Genomic DNA, 12715 nt, shown 5'->3' with positions numbered 1-12715 from the left:
AGTACCTCGCCAAATTACTCAAGTTCCCCACGGGGAGACTCTCCGGAAAAGAGGCGATGGTTAATAGAAAATGCCATTTTTAAACAGCAACGCCGGTTGTACGGGTTTGCGCCAAAGCCTGTGACTAATAAAGACAACCCCTTTGGAGACCTGCTGGTGAAATAACACGACCAAAACGATTAGTATTTGTATAAACTTTTGTAGATGCACCTAAGCTAAGATCACACCTCCTTAGTTTTGTTGCTGAAGAAAATAAATAAATAGGTGGTTATTGAGCTGAAGTTTGATGCTACCAGACTTTAGTACGGTACGCGATGTTAAGATATTAAAGAAAGGGACACTGTAATTGTTACCTGTTTAGATACTGACTTGAATGTATAACGGTAGTACTCTGTGAAGAGAGGAGCTTGTGTATTGTGTTAGAAAAAAAAATCCTATAAGACTCTGTACCAACTTGTTTTTAACCGCTGGTAAAAAACTTTTAAGAGGGGAGGTGTTATGACCCCAGCCCCCTCCTTTGTGAGATTCGCAAGAGCCCTAGTCAAGGGGGGGGTCAAATGACCCAATAGAGAGAGGGAGACGTGCTGAAGACCACATTCCCCCGGGAAGCAGAATAAAGCGACTCTTTGACTATTGTCTCATGAAGACCACGTGTAAAGCCCTCAGGCAAAGTGGGCTGGTTGAGAGAGATTGACACCGGCGGTCCCGTGAGGAAGTATAAAGGAGGGTCTGGGGTGGGGGGACCCCTTCAGATGCACCAGAAGACGCGCTTGAGATCCTGCGACAGCATTTTGAGAGCGACAGCCGGTGGTGGGGTTCATGTGCGTCTTTTCCTTGCCTGGGATTGGCGACCCCACAACGGAAGAACGGCTTAGCTACAGGGGAGGCCACAGAGGAGCGTTCATTCCCCCAACGAGGCTCCGACAAACCGAACTCTTCCAGGTTGGAAAACCGGTCGGGTAACTCTTTCATCCCCCCCTTCTCTCTCTTGCCCTTGAGCTCTTCGCTCTTGCTTTCGCCTGTCCAGCTCCAATTCATGGCTCCTTTGTTTCTCTTTCTCTTCTGCTTCTGCTTCTAACTGCTTTAGCTGGAGCTCATGACCCCGTTTCATCTCTAATTCCTTTAGTTTGAACACCTGCTCCCTTTCCTTTTCCTTTTCAGCTCATTCCTCAGCCTTTTCCTTTGCAGCTGCTTCTAGCTGCTTCACTTGAAGATCATGTTCCAACCTTACTTTCTCCAACCCTACCTGATCTGTCCCACTCGCTAATCTCTTTTCGGGGATATTTTCCAAATCCTCCGCTGCAAACACCTCCTTTTCAATGTAATACTGATTTATGACCCCTCGCACTTCCTGCTTTTTCATTGATGACCTCACCTCTGCGAGGCCTAACCCCTTTGCCAGATTTACCAAGTCTGATTTGGTAGCCATCCCTAGCGCCTCTACAGTCAGATTTCTCATAAATTCACCCACATCCATCTTTGCTGGTTTCCTGTCTGGCTACCTGCGTAACCAGATTTAAGTTTGGACTTACAGCCCGATTCACTGACCCTCCCCTTTTGTTTCAAATCCCGGATAAGCCCCCACTTGTTACGTTCCCCAGTAACCGGGTGCTTTAAGAGGGGAGGTGTTATGACCCCAGCCCCCTCCTTTGTGAGATTCGCAAGAGCCCTAGTCAAGGGGGGTGTCAAATGACCCAAGAGAGAGAGGGAGACGTGCTGAAGACCACGTTCCCCCGGGAAGCAGAATAAAGCGACTCTTTGACTATTGTCTCATGAAGACCACGTGTAAAGCCCTCGGGCAAAGTGGGCTGGTTGAGAGAGATTGACACCGGCGGTCCCGTGAGGAAGTATAAAGGAGGGTCTGGGGGGGAGGACCCCTTCAGACGCACCAGAAGACGCGCTTGAGATCCTGCGACAGCGTTTTGAGAGCGACAGCCGGTGGTGGGGTTCATGTGCATCTTTTCCTTGCCTGGGATTGGCGACCCCACAACGGAAGAACGGCTTAGCTACAGGGGAGGCCACAGAGGAGCGTTCATTCCCCCAACGAGGCTCTGACAAACCGAACTCCTCCAGGTTGGAAAACCAGTCGGGTAACTCTTTCATCCCCCCCCCTCTCTCTCTGTCTAACAAAAGTGCACCAACGCGACACCACAACGACGGCAGCGGGTGGAACTGCAGTGACCGCAAAAAGACTTTTAAATATCCAGTAAACAAAATATATCTACATTACCCCTAGACAACGATTGAGCTTATTTCTGATTGATTATTACTATACCTGTGCTTTAGATTGAGTTGTGACGACGTACATGATCTGAATGTTTTGTATTAACCATACGTTTGTGCCCCTTTATAAATAAAAACGTTTGAAAATAGTAGCATCAGGCTTCAGCGGACCTATCTATCTTTGCTGATAAGTCACCCGGTTACTGGGGAACATAACAGGTGATAAGTCAGTACATGAACTTAAAAGATTAGATATTTTAAAAATCAATCCCAGTTAAACTCATTTTCAAGGTATTGTACAATTAATTTGGTTGGACTATATATTTGTAATGGAAGCATGGACAGAAATTTATTTTAACGAGTTGTACTGAATGTGTTATATTATATATTGTGTGTCCCACCCTGCCTCTGAAATTCATTTCATTTGAAATCATCGGGGAAAGTCTACAGCAACAGAATGCAACGTGCAAACAACTCTACATTGCATGCTTGGTACTATTAGCTGGCAATGAATTTCCAGGCGGTGATGTTATTTCAGTTGTGGCTTGCATTATTCTGTTTGTTGTATTGCATGCTATTTCTATAATCCTCGTTGATATAATATTTAACTTGAATGAATAGAATCAATACACAACTTCAGAGTTGGTACAAAGCCGCCCAATCCTTTACCCAAAACAGGCAGTGTACATATTCATCAGCCTGTATTTGCTGATTCAGTCTGACTTCCAGTGAAACAAAACCTCCATTTCAAAATTATAATAACCTCTTCCAAAATCTCTTCTCCCATCTCTTTCTGGCCTACAACCTTGCAATGTCTCGGCACTCCACCAATTCTAGACTCTTGATCATTCCCAAACTTCAAAACACATAAACTCCGTTTTGGTGGCCAATCCTTCCATTTTCTAAACTGCAAGAGGTGCAAAACAAAAGAGCTTTATTAACAATACAGTGTGCAGTTCTGGTCTTCAAATTGTGACAGAAGTCAGGCCAGAGTGCAGTGCAAATTCAGTAAAATTATGTCAATACTAATATGTATCACTTGGACATTTGGAAGGGAGAACTAGAAATTCTCCAGCATGGGTAAAGAATAGGAGGTTGTGCAAGATCTCCGGGCAGGGAACCTCATTGTATGGCAAAGACTTGAACATTATTGCACAGAATCAGCTCACATCTTTTGTAAAGAATGGGTTTCCATCTAATAGCTCTGGGGAGGGAGCATCTGCTCCATAAAATGAGAACATCGGATGTCAGAGGGAAAAAACATGAGGCATTATGGGAGCTGGTGAAAGTAACGTGGTTTCATCCATTGCATAAACAGTGGCATGCAGTTAATCTGCAGTGAGGAGGGACTGGGAGAAATTACCAAAAAAAATACTTTAAATAAAAGAAATGGTGGATTCCTCAGACTCTTTAAATTCTGGCTGCATAGCATGCCTCAACTCTCAATCCGGGTGTTCTAGTGGGATGGTTTATGCCACCTCTAGCTTTCAAATCCTCAAAAGACTTTTGTGCAAATGTCATCAAAATATGTGCCATGTACTAGATGACATTACTGCATATGCCAGAGGTTCATGAAGGATGTGAGCCAACCAGAGGACAAGCTGTCAAATTAACACATGTACAAAAAAACTCAAGAGCTTTTAGATGAAGAACATGTGAAAATATGTGTAGGATCGGGCTATTTGAACCTGCCCAGCCATTGAATATGATCAGAAATAATCTGCCCTAGGTCTCATTCTGGTGCCAGTTCCTGTAATTCTGAAAGCTTCATTCAGAAATCTATCTACCTCTTTGTTCAATACCCTCAATAATCAAACCTTCACACTCCCATGGAGCATAGCATTGCAGAAATTCACCAACATCTGCAAGAAGTTCCCTCACTCCTCGGGTTTAAAATGGCCATTCCTTAACCTAGTAATTATGTTTCCTCGTGTCAAGATTATCCCATTAATGGAAACATCTCAATAGCTAGCAGTCAGGCCTCCTTAATATTTTATATTACATTTTCCAATATTACCCTTCATTTTCCTAAACTCCAAAGAATAAAGATCCAGTTTTGTTAGCTGCTCATGATAGAACGACTCCTTCATCCTAGGAATTAGCCTGAAGAATCTCTTTTGGATTACCTCCAATGCAAGTCTTTTTTTTGTAAGTAAGAGGACCAAAACTGTGCCCAGTATGCACTAACACTGTACAACTGTAAAAATCCTTCTCTGTTTCTGAACTCCAACCCTTTTATCGTTACCTTCCTAACCAGTCGATGAACCTGACTGCTAACATTTTGTGACCTGTCTACAATAACACCCAGATCCCACTACAATCTTTCTCTAAGTAGATACATTTGCTTTTAAATACTGAAGTGCAGGTGCTTACATTTCTCCACCATTGGCAACCTTTTCATTCACTCATCTATCCTATCTCATTCCTGTTGCAGAGTCCAAATATTCTCATCACACATGCCCTCTCACTTAATTTTGTCAAACAAATTAAAAAGATGCAGAACTATGCAGGTTAAATTCTTAATCCATTTTGTTTTCACTGGATCAAGAGAGGTAAGGATGTGATTGATAAAAATTAAGCTACATTTCAGAGCACTTGCAGAAAAACGATCGCTTGTGATTGAAATAATGCTAATATGAAAGTAAACGCAAGAGATTTCAAGCAGAAAGATGAAACAATTCCCTTTCTTTAAAAAAAGCTCCATGTGCTGGTAGAATAAAATGGAAGTCAGCTATTAAAGATGATTAACATTTGAGGGTATGTTAGATGGGTGGTTTAGGAATAAAAGGATCCTGGGAACAAAATAACTACATCAAACTGGGCCTGCTGCTCTAGAGAATGGAAAGTACAAAGATTTCATGTTTTTTTTTAGTAAAGCAGCATAATAACTTTTGAAACTCAATGCTGTTAGTAATCCCCATCATAAACTTCATAATGCTTTCAGTGCAGGTAAGTTTTTAAAATGGCTGTTTCAAAAGCAAGAACCGAACAACTAGCAAATTGTTTACACTAAAAAAAAGTCACTCTCAAATAGTGAAGAATCAAAATGAAGCGTACAAGAACAAGATATTTCTTAACCTCTGCACCTTTGAGCCCTCAAATATAGATTATTCTTCACAAGCTATTAATCAACTAAATTTCCAGATGTGTTTACTCAGATTTACACCATGATCAATTCTACCATTCCACAATTTTCGGCTTTTAAATTCTAATCATCTTAATTTCTTGTTTGCTAATCGAAGACTTGAGAAGCAGCAAAACAAACTGAAGTGTGCATGAGCATGTTGTGCCAAGAGAGAAAAATGTTTACATTTTAAATCTACCGATAGTCCTTTTTAAGCTCCAAGGGCAGGAAAGGAATGAAAACTTTCAGCCTAGTACAATCTGATAAAGACTAAACCTCACCTAGAAACTAACTTTCTCCAACACAATCTGATTACTAGTTACGTAGTTATGTAATAACTGGCTTGATTCAATACCTGAGTTTTCCAGCTTGCTCTAGCTTCTGCTTAATTTCTCATTTAAAATCACAGCTAATCACCTTAAACATATTGTCATTTGAACTCCTGAAACTGGAAATAGAAAAATAACCCAGATTCAATAAATCATTGTGTTAGATACTTTACAGCAGTCAAATCCATGACAAGCAGAACTAGTGCTAGTACCCTACATGTTAAGCTATTTTCATTCAGGGTTTGAAACTGGACATAGAAACATAGAAAATAGGTGCAGGAGTAGGCCATTCGGCCCTTTGAGCCTGCACTGGCATTCAGTATGATCATGGCTGATCATCCAACTCAGAACCCTGTACCTGCTTTCTCTCCATACCCCGGATCCCTTTAGCCACAAGGGCCATATCTAACTCCCTCTTAAATATAGCCAATGAACCGGCCTCAACTGTTTCCTGTGGCAGAGAATTCCACAGATTCACCACTCTCTGTGTGAAGAAGTTTTTCCTCATCTCGGTCCTAAAAGGCTTCCCCTTTATCCTTAAACTGTGACCCCTCGTTCTGGACTTCCCCAACATCGGAAACAATCTTCCTGCATCCAATTCCTTTAGAATTTTATATATTTCAATAAGATCCCCCTCAATCTTCTAAATTCCAGTGAGTATAAGCCTAGTCAATCCAGTCTTTCTTCATATGAAAGTCCTGCCATCCCAGGAATCAATCTGGGGTGAACCTTCTTTGTACTCCCTCTATGGCAAGAATGTCTTTCCTCAGATTAGGGGACCAAAACTGCACACAATACTCTAGGTGCGGTCTCACCAAGGCCTTGTACAATTGCAGTAGAACCTCCCTGCTCCTGTACTCAAATCGTTTTGCTATGAATGCCAACATACCATTTGCCCTTTTCACCACCTGCTGTACCTGCATGCCCACCTTCAATGACTGGTGTACAATGACACCCAGGTCTCGTTGCACCTCCCCTTTTCCTAATCGGCCACCGTTCAGATAATAATCTGTTTTCCTGTTCTTGCAACCAAAGTGGATAACCTCACATTTATCCACATTAAATTGCATCTGCCATGAATTTGCCCACTCACCTAACCTATCCAAGTCACCCTGCATCCTCTTAGCATCCTCCTCACAGCTAACATCGCCGCCCAGCTTCGTGTCATCTGCAAACTTGGAGATGCTGCATTTAATTCCCTCGTCTAAATCATTAATATATATTGTAAACAACTGTGGTCCCAGCACTGAGCCTTGCGGTACCCCACAAGTCACTGCAGCTATTTTTGGTGTTTTCCACAATACTATTTTAATCTATTACACAAGACAGAATTTTGCTCCGATTCTTCTTGCCTTTTAGCCAATCAGGCAGCATTATTAAAGAGGAAAACACTTCCTTGACAAGTGAAAAGTTGAATCATAGCCATTTGTATGAACAAAGCTTTTCTAAGAACTTAATGAAGTGAGTTAAGAGATACCACCCATCCTTGGTGGAGCTTTTCTGCCTTTTGTGCTTTGTAGTGCTTTTGGTTTCTCTGGAAGAGAGATGTAAGCTAAATCCTGTTTAATTACCAGTGACGTTGATTTACTGTGAACTAATAAAAGTGAAGAAAATCAATAAAGATGTCAAAATTTCTCATTATAAGCTGTTTGCAGAATTTACATATGATTCACGTGCTGTTTATATTTACTGATCTAAAATAGACACATCTGGGAGACAATGACTTATGGTTGTGTCAACACACACAAAATGCTGGTGGAACACAACAGGCCAGGCAGCATCTATAGGGAGAAGCACTGTCGACGTTTCAGGCCGAGACCCTTCGTCAGGACTAACTGAAAGGAAAGATAGTAAGAGATTTGAAGGTAGGAGGGGGAGAGGGAAATGTGAAATGATAGGAGAAGACCGAAGGGGGTGGGATGAAGCTAAGAGCTGGAAAGGTGATTGGCAAAAGTGATACAGAGCTGGAGAAGGGAAAGGATCATGGGACGGGAGGCCTAGGGAGAAAGAAAGGGGAGGGGAGCACCAGAGGGAGATGGAGAACAGGCAGAGTGATGGGCAGAGAGAGAGAAAAAAACAAACAACTAACTATGTTTGTTTTGGGGTAAGAAGTGGAGGAGGGGCATTAACGGAAGTTAGAGAAGTCAATGTTCATGCCATCAGGTTGGAGGCTACCCAGCCGGTATATAAGGTGTTCCTCCAACCTGAGTTTGGATTCATTTTGACAGTAGAGGAGGCCATGGATAGACATATCAGAATGGGAATGGGACATGGAATTAAAATGTGTGGCCACTGGGAGATCCTGCTTTTTCTGGCGGACCGAGCGTAGGTGTTCAGCGAAATGGTCTCCCAATCTGCGTCGGGTCTCACCAATATATAAAAGGCCACACCGGGAGCACCGGACGCAGTATACCACACCAGTCGACTCACAGGTGAAGTGTCGCCTCACCTGGAAGGACTGTCTGGGGCCCTGAATGGTGGTGAGGGAGGAAGTGTAAGGGCAGGCCTCCCGTCCCATGATCCTTTCCCTTCTCCAGCTCTGTATCACTTTTGCCAATCACCTTTCCAGCTCTTAGCTTCATCCCACCCCCTCCGGTCTTCTCCTATCATTTCGCATTTCCCCCTCCCCCTCCTACTTTCAAATCTCTTAGTTTCTTTCCTTTCAGTTAGTCCTGACGAAGGGTCTTGGCCTGAAATATCGACAGTGCTTTTCCCTATAGATGCTGCCTGGTCTGCTGTGTTTCACCAGCATTTTGTGTGTGTTGTTGTTTGAATTTCCAGCATCTGCAGATTTCCTCGTGTTTGCTCTTTAGACTTACGATTGTGTTTCTGTTCAGCATATAAAAGGTTTGTATATTGTGCAGGTGATCACAATCACTGAAATCAATTAATTTTACAACAAAATCACTAATATTGTTATATCTCTATTTGCTTAATTATCATTGTGTTTAAAGAAATGCATGCAATAGTTAATTGACACGAGCTGTAGGCCATGGACTCAGCAATATTTAGAACCCAAAGGTTTGAAGGCCGTTGATTCAGAGTAGAAATCATTTATCAAACACAAAAGCTAGGCTGATATTCTCTCACTGTGAATGTTGAACTTCCATAGGTGTGTTAAAAATAAAAGCCTCAACTGCTCCTTCAAGTACAGTATACACAAATCTCACTGCACCACTTGAAACAGCATCTACTTTATGCCATGGCCAATATTGATTCCTCAACTGGACCTTACCAATAATCATTTACAACTAAATCAGGTTATGTCTGTACTGTTTATGACAGAGAATGTTACAGAATAGGAACAGTTCCTTAAGCCAAGCACATCTACTCTGATCATATTGCCAATCTAAACTAATGCTATCTGTTTGCCCATGGTCTGTATCACTATGCCTGTCCACATCTAAATGCCTCTGAAATGTTGCTAATATATCTGTTTCTACCACCTCCCTTCACAGTCCATTCCAAGTACCACAACTCTGTAAAAACTTTCTTACATATTTCCTTAAAACTTTTCCCCCTCCCATCTTAAATCTGTGTCCTCTGGATTTTGATATTTCCATGCTGGGGAAAAAACTGCCAATCTATCTGTGCCTCTCAGTTTCATATACTTGTACCAGGTTACCCCACAGTCTCCGATTCTCCAGAGGAAACAATCCAAGTTTGTCCAAGTTTCCCTTATAGACGATAGATTTCAATTAGGTAATGTCCTGCTGAAGCACTTCCGCATTGTCTCAAAGCTTCCTTGTCCTTCCTACAGTTGGGTGACCAGAACTGAGCACAATACTGCAAATTCAGCCTGAGGCATTTTGACAAAGAATACTCCATCTTTTTCTTTTGACACCATGAATTATATTGAAAACTACGGGATAAAATTCATTTTTATTGCTTTTCTATATACCAATTGTGCCAAACTAAGCTCCGTTTGGATTGTTGATTTTAACTGCACAATAAAGTTAGGATTTTTGATATTTTTCCATTTTACAAACCTATTGAAGTCTCTTAAACAATACATTTAATTCATTACATCTAAGTTATATTCAAACAGTGAATAAATCAGACTATGCACATGGTCTCTCCCAAATCACACAATGCATATAAGGGTACAGATATTGATCAAACTGTGTATAATGGCATTCACCACCTCTCGGGGATTATGCAGATGGGTACTGACAGATATATAGTGTATTGCAGTTCATTGAGTTTCAAATTTAGAAAGACAAAATACTGACTTGTGAATACTTCTGCTCGATTTGTAGCAATTAAACTGCTGCATCTTATTAAAGTCCACACCCTTTCAGATTTTGTACTTTGCTCTTTAAACACCTGCATTTATTTTCACATTTTAAACAGAGTATTTGGGATTCTCGTATCCTGTTCCAATACCATTTTCTATTTCTTGTTTCAAAGCATGCCGTGGCAACTGCCACAAAATATAAAGCTGCTTGCATATTGGTTGGATTGGTTCCTGCTTCTCCAAGGTTAGAACAACGAGACAAAGGTGCACAATTGCTAAACAGAGTGTTAGTATCAAAGCAAGTCTTTATGACTAGGCACAGAATTAACGATCAGCACTGAGCATAACCGTCACATGTAATTAACCAGTAACTCACCTGTGATCAAGAAACAATCTCTTTAAAATCTGTTTGAAACCATTTTCAAAGTAAACTGCTTCAGGTAGAATAAACCAGAACTGCTGTTGGTTAACCTGACTCACTGCACCTGCAACCAGCTGACATGAGGATCCGCCTCCCAGCCCAGGAGGAAAAAGACACTGGCTGCCCACTTCCAGGGTGGGGCTGCGAGCTGTTGACGCCAAATTCCCCACACGTCTATCAGCACATTATGTAAGAGCTCAGAAAAGCCATCTGTATTTTTCTTTCATTCAAATCAGACATCGTGAACTTAACAGCAAATAAGGGAACAGCTTCAATGATCTGCTCCAAGCCTCCTTACAAAAATGTGACATTCCCACTACCTCTTAGGAATCTCTGGCCCTCGACAACTCAGTGAAGCAGCAGCCTTAGAGATGATGTTGAGGATCTCGAGGCCATGCCTTGCTGGTCCACAGAAGCCCTACACTTGGAGGAAAAGGTTCAGATCATTACACAAGCCATTGCTCATGCCTGTCCCATTACCTAGCTCCGCACCATCTGTGGAAGGGTTCTCAGTTCCCACGTTAGCCTTGTTCATCATAAAATTGCCGTGAAAGTAAGACATTCTCAACCCCAATGGACAACGTATCCCTTCATGGGAAAGGGGAGATAAAAGAATAACAGGAATGGGTGAGGTCTTTGACTATGCTGGCTGAAGCACTGAGAAATATCGACAGAGCCCATAGATGGGAGACTGATGTCTGTGATGTGCTGAGCTGTGTCCACAACAGTTTCTTGTGGTCATGTTTAGGGTAGTTGCTCTACCAGGCTATTATGCATCCAAATAAAATGTTTTCTGGGGTGCACTGATAAAAAGTGGTGACTTTAATCTGAGGAAGCAGAGGCATCGGTGAACTTTCCTGGCAGTGACATCAACGTGGCTGGCTGAACTCGGACAGGCTATTGGTGATGTTGACTCCTATGAATTTGAAGCTCTTGACCCTCTCGGCCTCAATTCTGTGGATGTAGACAGGAACTTGTGCCCCACTTCCCTTCCTGAAGCCAATGACCAGCTCTTTGGTTTTGTTGACAATGAAGGGAAGATTGTTGCCATGACACTGTCACTAAACTCTCTATCACTTTCCTGTATAATTGGAGATACAAACTGGTGAAAGGGAGAGTTTATCTTTAATTATTGGTTCTTAACTTGAGCAAGAGACTGTTGCTCTTTACACAGCTCTCAATATCCTGCTTCACTGAAGTCTTAAGGATTTAACACTGGGATGTAAGTCTCAAGAAGGACCAAAACTCTCATAATTGCTGAATGCTAGTAACTAAAAGAAACTTCTTTTAACTTTATTTTTATTTTCAGAAATGAATTGCTTCACCCTAAACTCCAATTTGTGAACTCAATTGGGCACACAGTTGAAGCTGTGAGATCATTTGTGTTAATGTGTACTCCACTGTGCTTGCACCGAAGTGCACCTAATTAAAATGTGGTTGCAATCCAACTTTAAAACTATAGGCAGCATTACAAAAACTTGATAATAATTCCATCAGAAAATACAAGAGACACACCTACTTGCAATCAGGGAGCCAGATTAAGTGTGCCAGACATAGGAGTACATTTCGGCAGTTTGCGTTCTGCAGTCACTGCTCTGAAGTTTAACGTGCATGTTAAGAGCCAGCAAATGCAGTATCCTGAATCTTTAGAACTATAAAGAAGAAAGATATGAAAAAGTTAAATGTTAATGCAGAAGATTATTAGCTGTGAGTTACACACATCCAGCGTGACGTAAACTCCCCCCTTGACAACCTCTTCTTAACTGTTGTTATTGAGATTGTGCTTGTGCTCAAGTTTCACTTGTGGGACTTGAATCACAACTTTCTGACTCAGGGGTGAGGGTATTACTCACCGAATCATCGCCAAAGTTCAATTAGCCATTTCATTACCAGCAAAGAACAAAAGAAAATCCCTGAATGGAAGGAGTAAACTTGGCTAAAGATTCGACTCAGGACTATGCTCATTATGCAAGACACCAGTTGAATCAGTTTATTCATCATAGTCCTGGTCAATATTTCAATGCTCCAGTTATGTTGCATTGAAATGTTTGCAGGACCCTTGACTGGATAGGTGTTAAGAACTGTTACCCTTAGTTACATTGCTATTAAAAGCATCAATCCTTAAATCTGTGTTTCATGACTGAATAATGAGAACAGAGGAGTTTGCTTTTTTTATGAATGCATTATGGAAGCTGACAAGAAAATCAACAACCACTTTTTAAATTCTGTGCTGATGTCACAATCTAGCTGGAAATTCTAGAGTAAAAGCCCCTTCTCTGAAGGTCATAGAATCAATGATGCACCATCAATAACTCTCGGAGATGTGAGGCGAGATATAGGCTTTTATTGGCTGGAACAAGCAGCAATTGACCACCACACTA

The 12715-nt window shown here is 41.7% G+C and overlaps 1 protein-coding gene across 2 annotated transcripts in view; it reads right to left on the bottom strand.

The window, feature by feature from the left end:
- The window catches only part of lnx1 (ligand of numb-protein X 1), a 158718-nt gene extending 148318 nt beyond the window's left edge, over positions 1-10400 (bottom strand). For both annotated transcript variants that reach the window (XM_073064655.1, XM_073064660.1), the window contains exon 1: positions 10290-10400. The gene's annotated coding sequence lies outside the window, so the exon portion shown is untranslated. The remainder of the gene's footprint in view (positions 1-10289) is intronic.
- Between the last annotated feature and the right edge of the window lie 2315 nt (positions 10401-12715).

The sequence above is a fragment of the Hemitrygon akajei genome, chromosome 13, assembly GCF_048418815.1.
Source record: "Hemitrygon akajei chromosome 13, sHemAka1.3, whole genome shotgun sequence".
NCBI lineage: Eukaryota > Metazoa > Chordata > Chondrichthyes > Myliobatiformes > Dasyatidae > Hemitrygon > Hemitrygon akajei.
The sequence above is the reverse complement of the archived record's forward strand: the minus strand, read 5'-3'. Positions and strand labels throughout refer to the sequence as shown.